The sequence below is a fragment of the Suricata suricatta genome, chromosome 10 (genome assembly GCF_006229205.1).
Source record: "Suricata suricatta isolate VVHF042 chromosome 10, meerkat_22Aug2017_6uvM2_HiC, whole genome shotgun sequence".
NCBI classification, from domain to species: Eukaryota; Metazoa; Chordata; class Mammalia; order Carnivora; family Herpestidae; genus Suricata; species Suricata suricatta.
In genome coordinates this window covers 108,165,693-108,182,177 of record NC_043709.1, presented here as the reverse complement: position 1 = coordinate 108,182,177, position 16,485 = coordinate 108,165,693, and the positions used below count along the sequence as shown (strand labels likewise).

The following is a 16,485-nucleotide window of genomic DNA, read 5'->3' as shown; positions in this document are numbered from 1 at the left end:
TAACTTCTATCACTGTGGATTCCTCTCAGCAGGCAATATTTTTGTTAAGTGTTTTGTGACTACATGACATAACATCTTCCCATCCTTTACTCTGGCTGCCTGACTGCTAAGAAGTTGCCAAATATTTTAGTTTTTTGTTTGGTCTGCTCCCCCCTCAAAGATACCAGTTTTCATGTTAGTGAAAACTACTGTAATAAATGGACTCCAGAAAATATAACAGACTAAACCTAATTAAAGTGTACTTATTGCTAATAAGCAGTGTATTGAAGGCATTCCTAATGTGAAGGTGTCTTTCTGTAACATGGGCCTCTGAGCCCTCCAGCGGCTGGGGAGGGAGGCAGGAGCACACTCCAGTGCTTCTGAAAGGTTCAGGTTGAACCTGAGAACTGACCTTCAGCCACTTTTGCTCACATCCTTCTGGGGAAAACTATTCTTAAGACCACACCTGGGGTAGTTGGGGGAGGGTTTTGAAATGTAGACTCTGGCTGGGCAGTTACTTCTCAGTGACAGCTGCACACTGTGACGGGAAAGTAAAGTTTGGACGAAGTTACTTGTCTGCAGGTTGACATGGTCAATGTCACAGCTTTTATTTTGTTTTAGTAACATAATACCATTTTGCTTTTCTTTTTTGTCTTCACATTACTTCCCTTTGTGTTGTACTCTTTTATGCCTCTTGAGCAAACATTTTAGTATTTGGGAAAAAAAGCAATAGTATTGCTATCTCTGTGGTAATGTGGTAGTGTGGTAAAGTAAAAATAACTAACTTCTTTTGAGATTATTCTCATGCAATTAAGGTTCTCTCTGGTCATCAACAAAGATAATTGAGTCTTAAAAAATTTTTCTTACATTTATTTATTTTTGAGAGACAGAGAGACAGATTACAAGTGGGAGAGGGGCAGAGAGAGAAGAAGACACAGAATTGGAAGCAGGCTCCAGGCTCTGAACTGTCAGCACAGAGCCCAATGTGGGGCTCAAACTCACAAACTGTGAGATCATGACCTGAGCTGAAATTGGACATTTAACTGACTGAGCCAACCAGGTGCCCCCACAAAATTCTTTGTTTTAATTCCAGTATGGTTATCATACAATGTTACATTAGTTTCAGTTGTATAATACAGTGATTCAACAGTTTTGTACATGACTCAGTTCTTGTCAAGATAAGTGTACTCTTTAATTTTTTAAATATTTATTTTTGAGAGAGAGTGAGTGGGGGAAGAAAAGCGGGGGGTGGTGTAGGGAGGGCAGAGGATCTGAAGCAGATCCTGTGATGACAGCAGAGAGCCTGCTGTAGGGCTCGAAGTCAGGAATGGTGAGATCATGACCTAAGCTGAAGTTGGATACTCAACTGACTGAGCCACCCAGGTGCCCCAATAAGTGTACTCTTTAATCCCCATCTTCTATTTAACCCATCCCTCTACCACCTCCCCTTTGGAAACCATCAAGTTTGTTCTGTATAGCTAAAAGTCTGTTTCTTGTTTTGTCTCTCTTTTTTCTCCTTTCTTTGCTTGTTTTGTTTCAATTCTACATATAAATGAAATTACATGACATTTGTCTTTGACTGACTGACTTCACTTAGCCTGATACCCTCTAGCTCCATCCATGTTGTTGCAAATGCAAGATTTCATTATTTTTATGGCTCAATAATATTCCATTGTGTATGTGTGCATGTATATGTATATAGATATGTGTGTGTATGTGTGATACGTGTATCACTTCTTTATCCACTCATCTATCAATGGACACTTGGGTTGCTTCCATAACTTGAGTATTATAAAAAATGCTGTAATAAACATGAGGACACATATATCCTTTCGAATTAGTGTTTTTTTGTTTTTTGGGTAAATACCCAATAGTGTGATTGCTGGATATTAGGGTAATTCTATTTTTTATTTTTTGAGGAACCTCCGTTCTATTTTGCACAGTGACTGCACCAGTGTGCATTCCCACCAACAGTGCCCATGAGTTCCTTTTTTCCTACATCCTCACCAACACTTGTAATTTCCTCTGTTTTTGATTTTAGTCATTCTGACAGGTATGAGGTAATACCTCTTTGTACTTTTGATTTGCATTTCCCTGATGACGAGTGATGTTGATCATCTTTTCATGTGTCTCTTAGCCACCTGGATGTCTTCTTTGGAGAAATGTCTGTTCATGTCTTCTGCCCATTTTTAAATTGGATTATGTGTTTTTTGGATGTTGAGTTGTTTAAGGTCTTTATATATTTTGGATACTAACCCTTTAACAGATATGTCATTTGCAAATATCTTCTCCCATTTAGTAGATTTTCTTTTAGTTTTGTTGGTTCTTTGCTGTACAGAAGCCTTTTATTTTGATATAGTGTTCATAGTTTATTTTGGCTTTTATTTCCCTTGCCTCAGGAGACATATCTAGAAAAATGTTGCTACAGCTAATGTTAGAGGAGATAATTTAGGTCAGTAAAAGATAAGGACCCCAGTATCACCACTTGTATTCAATATAGAATAGAATAGAGATCTGACCAGAGATCCTAGCCAGCAGAATAAGATGGGCAGGGTCATAAAAGAAAAGGTGTAGGAATGGAAAGGAAGAAAAAAACGCTGTCATTATTGGCAAATGGTATAATTGTTTGTATAGAAAATTTCCAGAACTCTGTAACTAAATTCCTAGAATTAACTAGAGAGTTTAGCAAGGTTTTTGGATGCAAAGTCAGTATAGGTAAGCCAATTAAATTTCTGTAGGCCAGCAACAACAACAGCAACAAAACAACACAGAGAATACAATTATAAAAACAATTTATTGTGAAATAATTAACATCCTACATAGCGATGCTCTACTTTTTCAAAACTAAGAAGTTGACATTGGTACAATAATGTTAACTAATTTATGCCTTTATTCGGATTTTCCCAGTTTTTCTACAGATATCCTTTTTCTACTTCAAGATCAAATCCAGGTAGCTGTATTTATTTAGTACTACTCCAATTTGCAGCTGGTCCTTGGTCTTTTCTTTTTACAGTCCTGGCACTTCTTAGGAATAAGGTCTTTTGTAGACTGGACCTCATGATTTTATCATATCATACAACATGACATTACTAATAATGTTAACTTTGACTTCTTGGTGAAGGTGGTATCTGCCAGGTTTCTCCATGGTAGTTACTGTAGTAAATGTAATTTTAAAATTACACAATTTACAATATAGAATGCAATATAGAACACAACATAAATAACATTTGGATAAATCTAACAAATAATGTCTATGGCCTTCATTGAAAAAACTATAAACTTCTTTTGAACATTAACTATGATCCAGTTAAGTGGAGAGAAATGCCTTATTAATGTATTGGGAGACTAAATTTTGCAAAGGTGTTAATTCTCTTAATGTACTTAGAATCAAGTTCCTAACAGATTTGGGAGGTTTTAACATTACTACTACTCCTACGATTATTTTTTTGTTGTTGTTATTTTGGTGATAACATTATAATTCTGGACTTATATGAAGATGAGTAGTCCAACAGACACTTGAAAAGATGTTCAACATCACTCATTATCAGGGAAATACAGATCAAAAGTACAAAGGTACACCTCACACCTGTTGAGATCACTGAAATAAAAAACACAATAAATAACCAGTGTAAGGAAATGGAGAAAAAGGAACCCTTGTACACTGTTGGTAGGAATGTAAACTGGAGCAGCCACTATGGAAAACAGTAAGGAAGTTCCTCAAAAAGTTAAAAATAGAACTATCTTAAGATCCAGTAATTGCCCTCGTAGGTATTTACCCAAAGAATACAAAAACACTAGTTCCGAGAGGTACATGCACTTGTAGTTTTACAGCAGCATTATTTGTCAAGAGCCAAATTATGGAAGCTGCCCATGTGTTCATTGATAGATGAATGGATAAAGAAGTGTTGTGTGTATACATATGTAGTGGAATATTATTCAGCCATAAAAAGGAATGAAATCTTGCCATTTGCAACAACAAGTATGGAGTAGAGAGTATAATACTAAGAGAAATAAGTCAGAGAAAGGCAAATTGTGATTTCACTCATATACAAAATTTAAGAAACAAAACAAATGAAGAAAGGGAAAAAAGACATAGAGGAAACAAGCCAAGAAATAGATTCTTAATTATAGAGAACAAACTGACAGTTACTAGAGGGGAGAGAAATGGGGCATGAGGCAGATGATAGTGATAGGATTAAGGAGCGCACTTGTCGTGATGAGTATCAGGTAGGTGATATATGTATGAAGTTGATGAATGACTAAATTGTACACCTGAAACTAAAAAAAATACTGTTAACTATACTGGAATTAAAAACGTAATTTAAAAAATGAAAAGAAAGAAAAGAAGATGTTATGTGATTATGTTCTCAGATATAAAGACATTAGAAGAGTTCTATAGAAAACAATATTTTAAAAAGTCAATGAACAGAATATTGGTGTAAATATTTTTTTAAAGATGGTCCAAAAATTAAAAAGACACTCCTGAAGAACAAAGTTTTTCTTCCTTATGTATTGACAATATAAAACTAAAACTTAAATTAATGTATGGTATTAGGATATAAAAGTTGGTCATTGGAAAGAATAGAGAATTCAGAAACAGATCTATGTATCTCTAGAGTTTAGATTTCTGACAGAACTGGTATTGTGGATCAGTGGGGAGAGATGGATAGATTTTTCAGTATATGGTGCTGAGGCAAGAGATTGCTCAGATGAAGGAGAATAATATTGGATTCCTATCTCACATCCTGTACAAGATGGGAAATGGTTAAATTACAACTTTTAAATTAATTATAAATAGACTTACTGTTAACATTTGAAAAAGAACTCAGGAAATAAGTTGAATAAAAAAACAAAACTACCAAAGAAATGAAAACATAATTGGAAGAACTGCAAGAAAAAAAAGAGACAGTACAGTAAAATAGTGAGGTCATAGAGATTAGAAACGAGAGAAGTGAGCCAAGTCAAATACACATTCAAAAGAATGACATAACACCTTTAGTTTTAAAATACTCATGTTTACAATATGCCAGAACCATATCACTTATTAATTTTTCTCATCCTGCTGAGTTATGTGCCAGAAATCATAGAGTGATCTATAAATTATTGTAATGATCTATCTACTGATAACTCAATTGTTCAATCAAAGGTAGAAAGCAAAGAATGAAAACCATTTGACTTACAGAGGGATTTATTATCACTTTGTCAGTTTGGGGAAGTTTATCAAAAAAGCTTAACTAAAATTTATCAAATGACTCTTAAAACTTACTACTCTTTTACTTAGAGACCCCTTGTTCAACCCAAAATAGTTAGAAAGGGCTGTTTATAAACATTAGTAATTTTCATACATATTCTCCAATACACAATGAGATTTTAGAGAAATTTTTTCTCTTAACGAATGTCTGAAATGTGTTTTTTATGAAAACCTTGCAGCTATAAATGTAGATCACTCAATCTAAGGAAATTGGTTGGCATTTAACCTAATTGACAAAGCTAGTCTTCAGTTTCAAGTTTATCTTTCAAATTAGACTTCCTCTGTGGGTAAAAGTCCAACTTGACTTCTCAGCTCAAATAAATATGTTAATGTATGTCTCCATGACAACGATCACACAGCTGAATTCTAATTCTAATATAGATAAATAGATAAGGCACAGAGCCTTACTGTGCATTGCCTGGATACAGTAAGATACTATATCCTTCAATATTTCTTTGCTTTGTGTTTGCTGATGTCTTCCAAAGTTGAGATGATTCTTTTACTATAATAAGGATATGGAAGATATAAGGTCTTTAGGTAAAAATGCCCTCACTACTTCTCCATTCTACTATGTATCTGAACTAACACTAGTATAAATCCACATACTCCATGTCTTAATAAGATATATATGTTATTTGTATACATACACGATGAGGGAAGAATAAATCCTTATTGTATTGCCTTGATTAAAGGGAGGACTTATAAAGTTTAACATCCTGGAGAATTTTTATACTCCAGAAAAATGCACTAGATAGGATTAGTGAATAGTTTGCATTTCTTTTGTAAAGTGGGAAAATGACTGTGAAGGAGAGGAAGAGGATATGAGAAAGAGGCTTGCTTGATACCTTAGCTGCAGGTACATTTCCAGAAAGATCAGTAGTAGAAAAGATGGAAGCTGAAGATCTGGAATTTGATTGCCTTAACACTATCTGTGTGCACATATTTCTTGGAAAGTCTTCATGTAGCCTCAGTGGACCTCAGTTTGTTGACTACTGATACAGAAGACAGGCAGAGAAGATCCATTATATATATAATTGTAGACACACTACCCAAGCTAATGAAGCAAAACTCCTGCTTAGAGATTAAGCTTTTCTGAAATAAAAGACAGCTAGAATCTGAAGATTGAAAGGGTGTACTATGATACTGGGCCTTTTTAGTAAAGTTGCTGGACTTCAGAAGTCAAGAAAGATTTTGGTGCAGGGAGGGGAGATGGGGGGAGCCAGGCAAATAGGTAAGTGATTTATTAGGCAGGAAATTATGTTGGCTTCAGATTTCATCCAGTGTAAGATTTCATCCAATGGAGTATACTTAAAAGATTTTCAAGAAAAGAATAGGTAAGAAAGAACTGATCTATTTCCAAGACTTTGAGTTTTCCAAGAAGTAGGAAAGAATCTTGACTTTTCAGAAGTCTTATCATTGATAGAAAGAATCCGAGACAAGATGTTTGAGAAAAGCAACTGGTTTGACTTATTAAACATAAGGATGAAGCCATAAGTTTTCATGATACCAGTCTCCAAAAGTTAGTTCATGATAAGGTAGGATCTTAGGCCTCAACTTTGCTGATACTATACTATGAATGATGTTAAAGACCTTGTATGCTTAAGCTAGGCCAAGTCCAAATATCTTTGGGTTGGTGAGGAAATAAAAAATATACCACCCTTGTCAGTTTGGAACAAAACTACATAGTTTGTGAGCTGTGGTAAAAAAATAAGTATCCTACATTCCTTTTTGAAAAGCCATCTGAAAAAGTACAATATATATATATTTCAGTGTAAAGAGCTTTAGTGGCTAAACCAAGTTTCCTACTGCCTATGCACTCTGGTTTCTATCCATGACTTTGGTGGTTGACAGCACTAGATGACAAAAATGGCAGTCTGCAATAAGCTTACCTGCAGGAGAGCTAATGGTGCTCTTTGCTCCTGATACTGCAGCCAGGGTGTTGGACATTCAGGCTGTGAATGTTCATATTCACAGAGCAGATAGACCTGCCAAGTAGATGATGAAGGTTTATTAATTTTACTTCTCTCAGAAGTAAAAAGGATGGTATAGCAACTTCTTGAAAATAAAGTACCTATGAAGGAAATAAAAATCAATCCAGAAAAACTTATAGATATCTAGAAGGAAAAAAAAAGAATTGGAGTCATTTTTAGCCTAAGATTATTGATTAGAACAAGGAGCTCAAAGGTATTTTGCTTTCTACCTCATTCATATGTGATGAATGATGAAGATTTGATTTGAATAAGTTATCTTTACCCAAATGTGCTATGTCTTTTGGTCTTGCTGTGACACCATGAATAAGATACCTTCAGAAAATGTAGAAAGAACTGACCAAAGATCTACTAATGAGTTAGGGCTCTGTCTCTCACCAATGATTAGGTAGAATTTAGAGTTTATTTCAGTGAGAAAATGTCCATTTTTCAGTAAGCTATAAAAAGACCAGAAGCAAAAGAAGAGTACAAGCTGGCCAGTGGTATTAATAATGAAGAAAAGGAAGAGGAAGAGGAAGAGAGAAAACACATGAAGGGGAAATTGGATGAAAAATGGTAACAACAAAAGGCCTCAAACTCAGTCTGCTCCTAATACTGATGAGGCACAGAAAATCAAATCACAGAAACCAAGTAATGACACGTTTTACGTGAATAAGAAAATAATGTTTATTGATGAAGGGAAGTCAGTTAACCAGTGATGACCAATGTAGAAATTGTGAAAGATACCATTGTGAAAGATACCAGGGAAGAGGACCATACAAATACCAACCTTAATAAAGCAAAAGAAAGGCTTCAGGTTGAGGATAAATTTGACTAAGAAGTGTATAATGAAGAAAGTTAAGGCAAAGCATATGGAGAAAAGACTTTAAAAAAGAAGCCAAGAAGATGGCAAAGAAGGACCCTGAACTCACCCTGTCTCACATTTACAACTAGATATCATCCACATCCAAGGCAATAAACTGAAGAGTGATCTGAATACTGGTGCAACTGTGTGTGCAGATAGGGCAGAGAAATGGGCCCTCACAACAGAGACACAGCGACTACTAATGCCCATAGGTAGCATTTGGCACTAAAAGCCAGAGAGGCCGAATTGCAGGAGTTTGCAAAACCAATGGGACTTGGAACCTGGAGCTTCTATAGTCAGTGGACTCAAAAGTGGATGAGCTAAGAGGGTGAGTGGTGGCTGGGTCTCCACCCTTAAAGAGATAGCAGCCTGCACAGAGAGGCAACATAAAAACAGTTAACACAAAGCCAGGGGCAAAGAGGAGACAGATCTGTTAATACTGATTTCCAAGCATGTTGGGGGACATCTTTGAAAATGAGGGAGCTGGCAGGAACCATTTTCCTGCCTGCATAAACACAGCCATCTGTGGGAGGCAGTGCTGCACAAACACCAGGTACCATACCCATGAGTTCTCTTGAGGACTCACCCCCTTCCAAGCCTGCTGCCTGGGCCCTGGCCTCAGGGCAAATTTTGCTTAAGTCCTGTGAGAGCCTTGCCCAGCCATTGGGTGCACAGCTGCCAGTGTGTATCATACCCAGCCACTGCACCATGCCCAGCCTCATGCCCCCAGCTGCCCTGGTGCACAGACCCCAACTGCTACAGCACTTCAGAGGATTCAACATTGGACTAAGTGGCCCAGTGTAAATTTTGCTAACATCACTCTTCCGTTCCCAAGTTCCCTGGCACAACCCCTCAGAGCTGACCTGCCTGAGTCCTACTAACATCACAGAGAGCACACACAGCCACAACTGGTAGAGAGTCAGTGCAAGTGAGTGCACTGAAAGGAAAAGTGACTCAGACACAACAGCAGAGTGTAAACAACATACATAGGATACTCTCCTAAAATGCCAGTTTTGGGTGAACAGGGAACACTACACTGCAGGGCAATCCAGGACTCTTCTTCATAAAGTCACTGCTTTCAAGAGTAGAAAACATAGCTGACTTTCTTAACACATAGAAACAGAGAAGCAGACAAAATGAGAAGACCAAGAAAACTTCCAAATGAAAGAACAGAACAAGGCCATCACCAGAGATCTAAGCAAAACAGATTTAAGTAACATGTCTGACAGAATTTAAAGCAGTGATCATAAGGATAGCCACTGGACTTGAGAAAGAAGTGGAAGATATGAGTGAAACCCTTAACACAGAGATAAGGAATAACATGGAGATAAAGAGCTCAATAAACAAAATGAGAAATACGCTTAGTGGAATGAACACAGGATGGAAGAAGCAGAGGAATGAATTAGTGACCTAGAAGACAGGGTAATGGAAAGTAATCCAGATGAACAAAAGAGAGAAAAAAGAATTATGAAAAATCATGATGGACTTAGGGAATTTAGTGACTCCATCAAACATAATAACATTTATATTATAGGAGTTCCAGAAGAAGAAAATAGACATAAGGAGACAGGAAATTTATTTGAAGAAATAATAGTTGAAAATTTCCCTAATTTTGGGAAACAAACAGATATCCAGATCCAGGAGGCACAGAGAGTGCCCATCAAAATCAACAAAAGCAGACCCATATCAATACATAGTGTCATTAAATTGGCAAAATACAATGATACATTAAAAAATTAAAAATCAGCAAGACAAAAGAAGTCAGTAACTGGCAAGGGAAAAAGCATAAGGCTAGCAGGAGAGTTTTCAACAGAAACTTGGCAAGCCAGAAGGGAATGATATGATACATTCAAAGCGCTGAATGGGGAAAATCTGCAGCCAAAAATACTCTGTCTAGCAAGGCTATCATTCGTAATAGGAGGAAAGGTGAAAAGTTTCTCAAACAAAAACTAAAGGAGTTTGTGACCCTTAAACCAGCCCTGTAAGAAATATTAAAGGGGACTCTTTGAGTGGAAAGAAAAGGCCAAAAGTGACAGTCTAAAGGTGGGAAACACAAAAGCAGTAAAAATGAATATTTAGGTAAAAAAATGAACCAAGGAATTCATACAGAAAAAAAAAGGATATAAAATATAATAGCATATACGTAAAACATTGGGAAGGGAGAAGAAAAGAACAGGTTCAAACTTAAACAATTTAATATAGACTGCTATTTGTGGAAGAGGTAAGAGGTTATGTACAAACCTGATTGTAATAATCAAAAACCACTAATAAATATGCAAAAAATAAGAAAAGAAATCCAAATATATCACTAAAGAAAATCAGCAAAACATGAGAGACATGAAAATATCAGAGAAAACCATGAAACTAGTAATAAAATGGCAATAAATACCTACCTATCAGTAATTACTTTGAATAGAAATGGACTAAACACCCCAATCAAAAGACATAGGGTGACAATGAATTTTTTAAAAATCTCATGTATATGTTGCTTACACCTAAAGACTCCTGCAGATTCAAAGAGAGGGGTTTGAGAAACATCTGTCATTCAAATGATGTTAAATGAAAGTTGGAGTAGCAATACTTATATGAGACAACATAGATTTTAAAAGTGAGACTGTAACAAGAGGGAAAGACACTATACAATAATAAAGGACAATCCAACAAGAAGATATAACAATTGTAAATATTTATGCACCCAACATAGAAGTATACAAATACATAAAAGACTTAATCACAAACATAAATGAATGAATTAATAATGCAACAATAGTAGGGGACTTTAACACCCCACTTACATCAATGGACAGATCATCAAAACAAAAAATCAACAAGGAAACAGTGGCTCTGAATGACACACTGAAACAGATGGATTTAACATATATTCAGAACATTCCACCCTAAAACAGCAGACATACTCTTTCAAGTGCACATGAAACATTCTCCAGAATAGATCACATATTAGCCCACAAAACCAGCCTAAACAAATTCAAGAAGATTGGAGTCATACTGTGCACCTTTTCTGACCACAGTGCTATGAAACTAGAAGTCAACCACAAGAAAAAGATCTGGGAAGACCGCAAATACATGGAGTTTAAATAACATGCTACTAATCAGTGAGTCAACCAGGAGATAAAAGAAGACATTAAAAAGTATGTAGAAACAAATGAAAATGAACACATAATGGTCTTAACTCTTTAGGATGCAGCAAAAGCACTTCAAGAGAAAAGTTTATAACAACACAGTCCTACCTCAAGAAGCAAGAAAAATCTCAAACAACCTAACTTTACACCTATAGGAGCTAGAAAGACAACAAACAAAACTTAAAACCAGCAGAAGGAAGGAAATAATAAATATTAGAGCAGAAATTAAATGATATTAAAAACAAACAAAAAAAACCAATGGAATGGATCAATGAAATAAGCTGGTTCTTTAAAAAAAATCAATCAAATCGATAAACCTCTAGCCAGTTTTACCAAGAACTAAAGAGAAAGGACTCAAAAAAATAGAAACACAAATGAGAGAGCAGAAATGACCAAATCACAGAAATACAAATAATTATGAGATTTTATGAAAAACTATATGCCAAAAAAATTGACAACCTAGAAGAAATGGATACATTTCTAGAAACACATATAAACTACTAAAACTGAACCAGAAAGAAAAAAATTTGAACATATCAATAATCACCAAAGAAATTGGATCATTAACCAAAAAAACCTCCTCACAAACAAAAATCGAGGACCAGATGGCCTCACAGGTGAATTCTACTAAACATTTATTTTTAAAAATTTTTTAAAGTGTCTTTATTTTATTTTGAGAGAGCAGAGAGCGAGTGGGGGAGGGGCAGAGAGAGAGGAGACACAGAATCTGAGCAGGCTCCAGGCTCTGAGCTGTCAGCACAGAGAGCAGTGCAGGGCTCAAACTCACGGACTGTGAGATCATGACCTGAGTCGAAGTCAGACGCTTAATGGACTGAGCCCCCCAGGCGCCCTGTGAATTCTACTAAACATTTAAAGAAGAGTTAATACCTAATTCTTCTCAAATTATTCCCCCCCCAAAAAAAATAGAAAAGGAAGGAAAACTTCCACATTCATTCTATGAGACCAGCATTATCCTGATACCAAAACTGGATAAAGACACCACTAAAAAAGAGAAGTACAGGCCAATATCTCTGGTGAACATGATGCAAAAACTCTCAGTAAAATACTAGCAAACTGAATCCAAAAATAAATGTAAAAAACCTATTTGCCACAGTCAAATGAAATTTATTTCTGGGTCGTAAGGATGGTTCAATATTCACAAATCAATGTGAGATACCACATCAATAAGAATAAGGATAAAAACTATATGATCATTTCAATAGATGTAGAAAAAGCATTTGACAAACTATAACATTCATTCATGGTAAAAGCCCTCAACAAAGTAGGTTTAGAGGGAACATATTTCAGCATTATAAAGGCTGTATATAAAAGTCCCGTAGCCAACCAACATCATCCTCAATAGGGAAAAACTGGGAACTTTTCCCCTAAGATCAGGAATTAGACAAGGATGGCCACTCTCACCACTTTTATTCAACATAGTACTGGAAGTCCTAGTCACAGCAAACAGAGCATAAAGAAATAAAAAACATCCAAATTGGTAAGGAAGAAGTAAAACTTTCATTATTTGCTGGTGACATGGTAGTAAATATATAGGGAAGGCTCCACCAAAAAGCTGCTAGAACTGAAACACAAATTCAGTAAAATTGCAGGATACAAAATCAGCTACAGAAATCTGTTGATTTTTATACGCCAATAATGAAGCAGCAGGAAAAGAAAGTATGAAAATCCTATTTACAGTTGCATCCCAAATAATAAGATACCTAGGAATGAATCTAACCAAAGAGGTGAAAGACCTGTACTTTGAAAACTACAAAACACTGATGAAGGAAATTGAAGATGACACAAAGAAATGGAAAGACATTCCATGCTCATGAATTAGAAGACCAAATGTTGTTAAAATGTTTATACAATCCTGAATAACTAAGGCAATCTTGAAAAAGAAAAGCAAAGCTGGAGGCATCATAATTCCAGACATCAAGTGATAATAACAAGCTGTAGTAATCAAAACAGTATGATACCAACACAAAAATAAACACATAGATCAATAGAACAGAATAGCAAACCTAGAAATAAATCCACAGCTATATGGTAATTAATCTTCAACAAAGCAGGAAAAAATATCCAGTGGGAAAAAGGACAGTCCCTTTAACAAATGGTGTCAGGAAAACTGGACCACTTTCTACAACCACACACAAAAATAAATACCAGATGGATTGAAGATGTAAATGTGAGACCTGAAACCATAAAAATCTTAGAACACAGGCAGTAACTTTTTTGACATTGGCTGAAACAGTTTTTTTCCAGATGTCTCCTGAGACAGGTAAACAAAAGCAAAAATAAACTGTTGGGACACATCAAAATAAAAAGTTTCCACATGGTGAAGAAATCAGTCAACAAAAGTAAATGGCAACCTACAGAATGGGAGAAGATACTTGCATATGACATACCAAATAAAGGTTTAGTATCCAAAATATAGTAACTGATGTAGCTCAACACCCCAAACCAAATAATGCAATTAAAAAATAGGCAGAAGACATGAACTGACTTCTCTCCAAAGCAGACATCTAGATGCCCAACAAATACATGAAAAGATATTCATAATCACTCATCATCAGGGAAATGCAAATCAAAACTACAATAACATATCTCCTCATACCTGTCAGAATGGCTAAAATCAACAACACAAGAAGCAACAGGTGTTGGCAGGAATATTTTAAAAAGGAGCCCTTGTGCGCTGTTAGTGGGAATGCAGACTAGGGGCAGCCACTCTGGCAAATAGTATGGAAAACTTTTCCTCAAAAAGTTAAAAATAGAACTACCCTATGATGCAGTAATTGCACCAGTATGTATTTACCCAAGAATACAAAAACACTAATTCTAAAGGGCACATGTACCTGTATGTTTAATACAGCATTATTTACAAGAGCCAAATCATGGAAGTAGCCCACGTGTCCATTGGTAGATGAATGGATTAAGAAGATGTGATGTATATATACAATGGAATATATAAAAAGGAATGAAATCTTGCCATTTGCAACAACAGCTATGGAGCTAGAGAGTATAATGCTAAGTGAAATAAGTCAGTCAGAGAAAGACAAATAGTATATGATTCACTCTTATGTAGAATTTTAGAAACAAAACAAAACAAAAATAAAGGGAAAAAGAGAAACCAAGAAGCAACTTTTATTTTAAATTTCTATTTTATAAAGAAAGCGTGAGCATGGTAGAGGGGCAGAGGATTTTACAGAGAGAGTGTGAGTGTGGGAGAGGAAGAGGAGAGAGAGAGAGAGAGAGAGAAAGAGAATCTTTAGCAGGTTCCACACCGCGCATGGAAACTTGATGTGGAGCTCAATCCCAGGACCCTGGATCCATGACAAGTCAGAACCAAGAGTCAGCTGCTCAACCAACTGAGCCACCCAGGCACCCTGAAATAGATTCTTAATTATAGAGAACAAGCTGATGGTTACTAGAAGGGAGGTGGAGGGGAGAGTTGGTTAAGTAGCTCATGGGGATTAAATAGTGCAGTTGTCATGATGAGCACCAGGTGTTGTATGGAATTGGTATATGGTATATTCGAAACTAATATAGCATTATGTTAACTGACTGGATATAAAATAAAAACTTAAAAATAAAAGGAAAGCCAAGAGGGATACCTTTTAGGGTTGGTGTGATAAGGAGGACGACTTTGATCCATTCACTCTCAGATCCTGATAAATACAAATGCCTGAAGAATCAGATAGTGAAGATATGGAAAATGAAATTCTGATGCCAGAAGAAGCAGAGAGTGGGGAAAAGGAATAATTGTGAAGTGGAAGAAGTGAAGCAAGCAAGTTGCAATAGAAAGAAGGCCAAGTGGGAAACCTAAGAGCCTTTGGATACAGGCCTGTCTTCAGCAGAGGACAAAAAAACTGTTACATCTTCTCAAAACTCAAAGCTAAATACTCCTTGCTTTACTCTTCCTGAAGCCCTTTGTCTTGATTATATGGGCCAGAAGTTAAAAAAAAAAAAAAAAAAGAGTTGGCATTGAGATAGTTAGGTAACAAAGAGTCTAAGCTTAAAAGATCTAGACTCTAGACAACCCTAGACAGAAGTGTTTATATCCAACTCCCTTCTTGACCTATCACAGAATATATTCAAAGTGAGAGTGGATTAAAGAAATTTTCTCATCCCCTTTCCAGCATGTATGCCTTTGGACTCAACCTACTTCTCTATTTTGCTGCCAAGTTGTAGAATTCTTGTCACATTTTTAGATATTCTTATCTTAATATAAAGAATGTACTACTTACTATTAAACAAAATTGCTCAGAATTTTGGTGTATTTAATATTTCCAAACATGGTGGAGCAGCCCTAGTAAATAATGAGTATTTTAAAATTGAGATTGTTAATAATAATCCCATTTTCTATTTTTAATATAAGTATACAATAGTTAAGAATACATTAGACAAAAGGCCTGCAAAATCTGTACATTGGAAACAATAAAACATTACTGAAAAATTAAGGAAGATTTGAATAAGTGAAGGGAGATGACATGTTCATGGGTTGGAAGTCTCATTTAGAGGACAGTTCTCTCCAAGTTGATCTACAGATTGAACATAATACCTACCATATTAACACAGCCTTTTAAAATAAAATTGGCAAGGTGATTCTAAAAGTTATATGGAAATGTAAAAAATTGGCAATATCCAAAACAATCATAAAAGCATAGCTGGAGGCCTTGACTTCATAACAACACTACCGTAACCCAGACAGTGTGGTCCTGCTGTGAGGGTCCACAAACAGATAAATGCAGCTGAACAGAGAGGCCAGAATCACCCACAGTTATCTGGTCATCTGATTTCAAAGACTTACAGCAACCCAAATGGGAAAGGAAGATTTTTCAGTAAATAGTGCTGGAACAACTGTATATCCAAATGGGAGGGGAAGAAAATCTCAATTCCTGCCTTGCACCACGCGCAGAAATTAATTTGAGATGGATTATATTACTAAACGTTAAAGGTACAACCTTAGACTTTAAGGGAAAAAAAACATACTATCTTATGACCTTTGTGGTCATGTAATACTACTCATCAATAAAATGAAACAAAGTAGTAATACCTACAACAACATGGATGAATCTTATACGAACTGAGACCTCATACAAAAGAATAGTACAATACTACTGAACTTTTATGAAGTTCTTGAACAAACAACTTTTATGAGGGAAAAGAATAGATTGTGTCTAGGGAATGGGGGGCGGAATTGACTGGGAAGGATTGTGAAGGAACTTTCTTTGAGGTGATAATGGTTTGGATTACAAGGATTACAAGGCATATACATTTGAA

The 16,485-nt window shown here is 35.8% G+C and overlaps 1 protein-coding gene across 5 annotated transcripts in view; it reads left to right on the top strand.

The window, feature by feature from the left end:
- ZNF438 (zinc finger protein 438) overlaps window positions 1-16,485 on the top strand; it is a 174,523-nt gene that overhangs the window by 96,791 nt on the left and 61,247 nt on the right. The window lies entirely within an intron of this gene.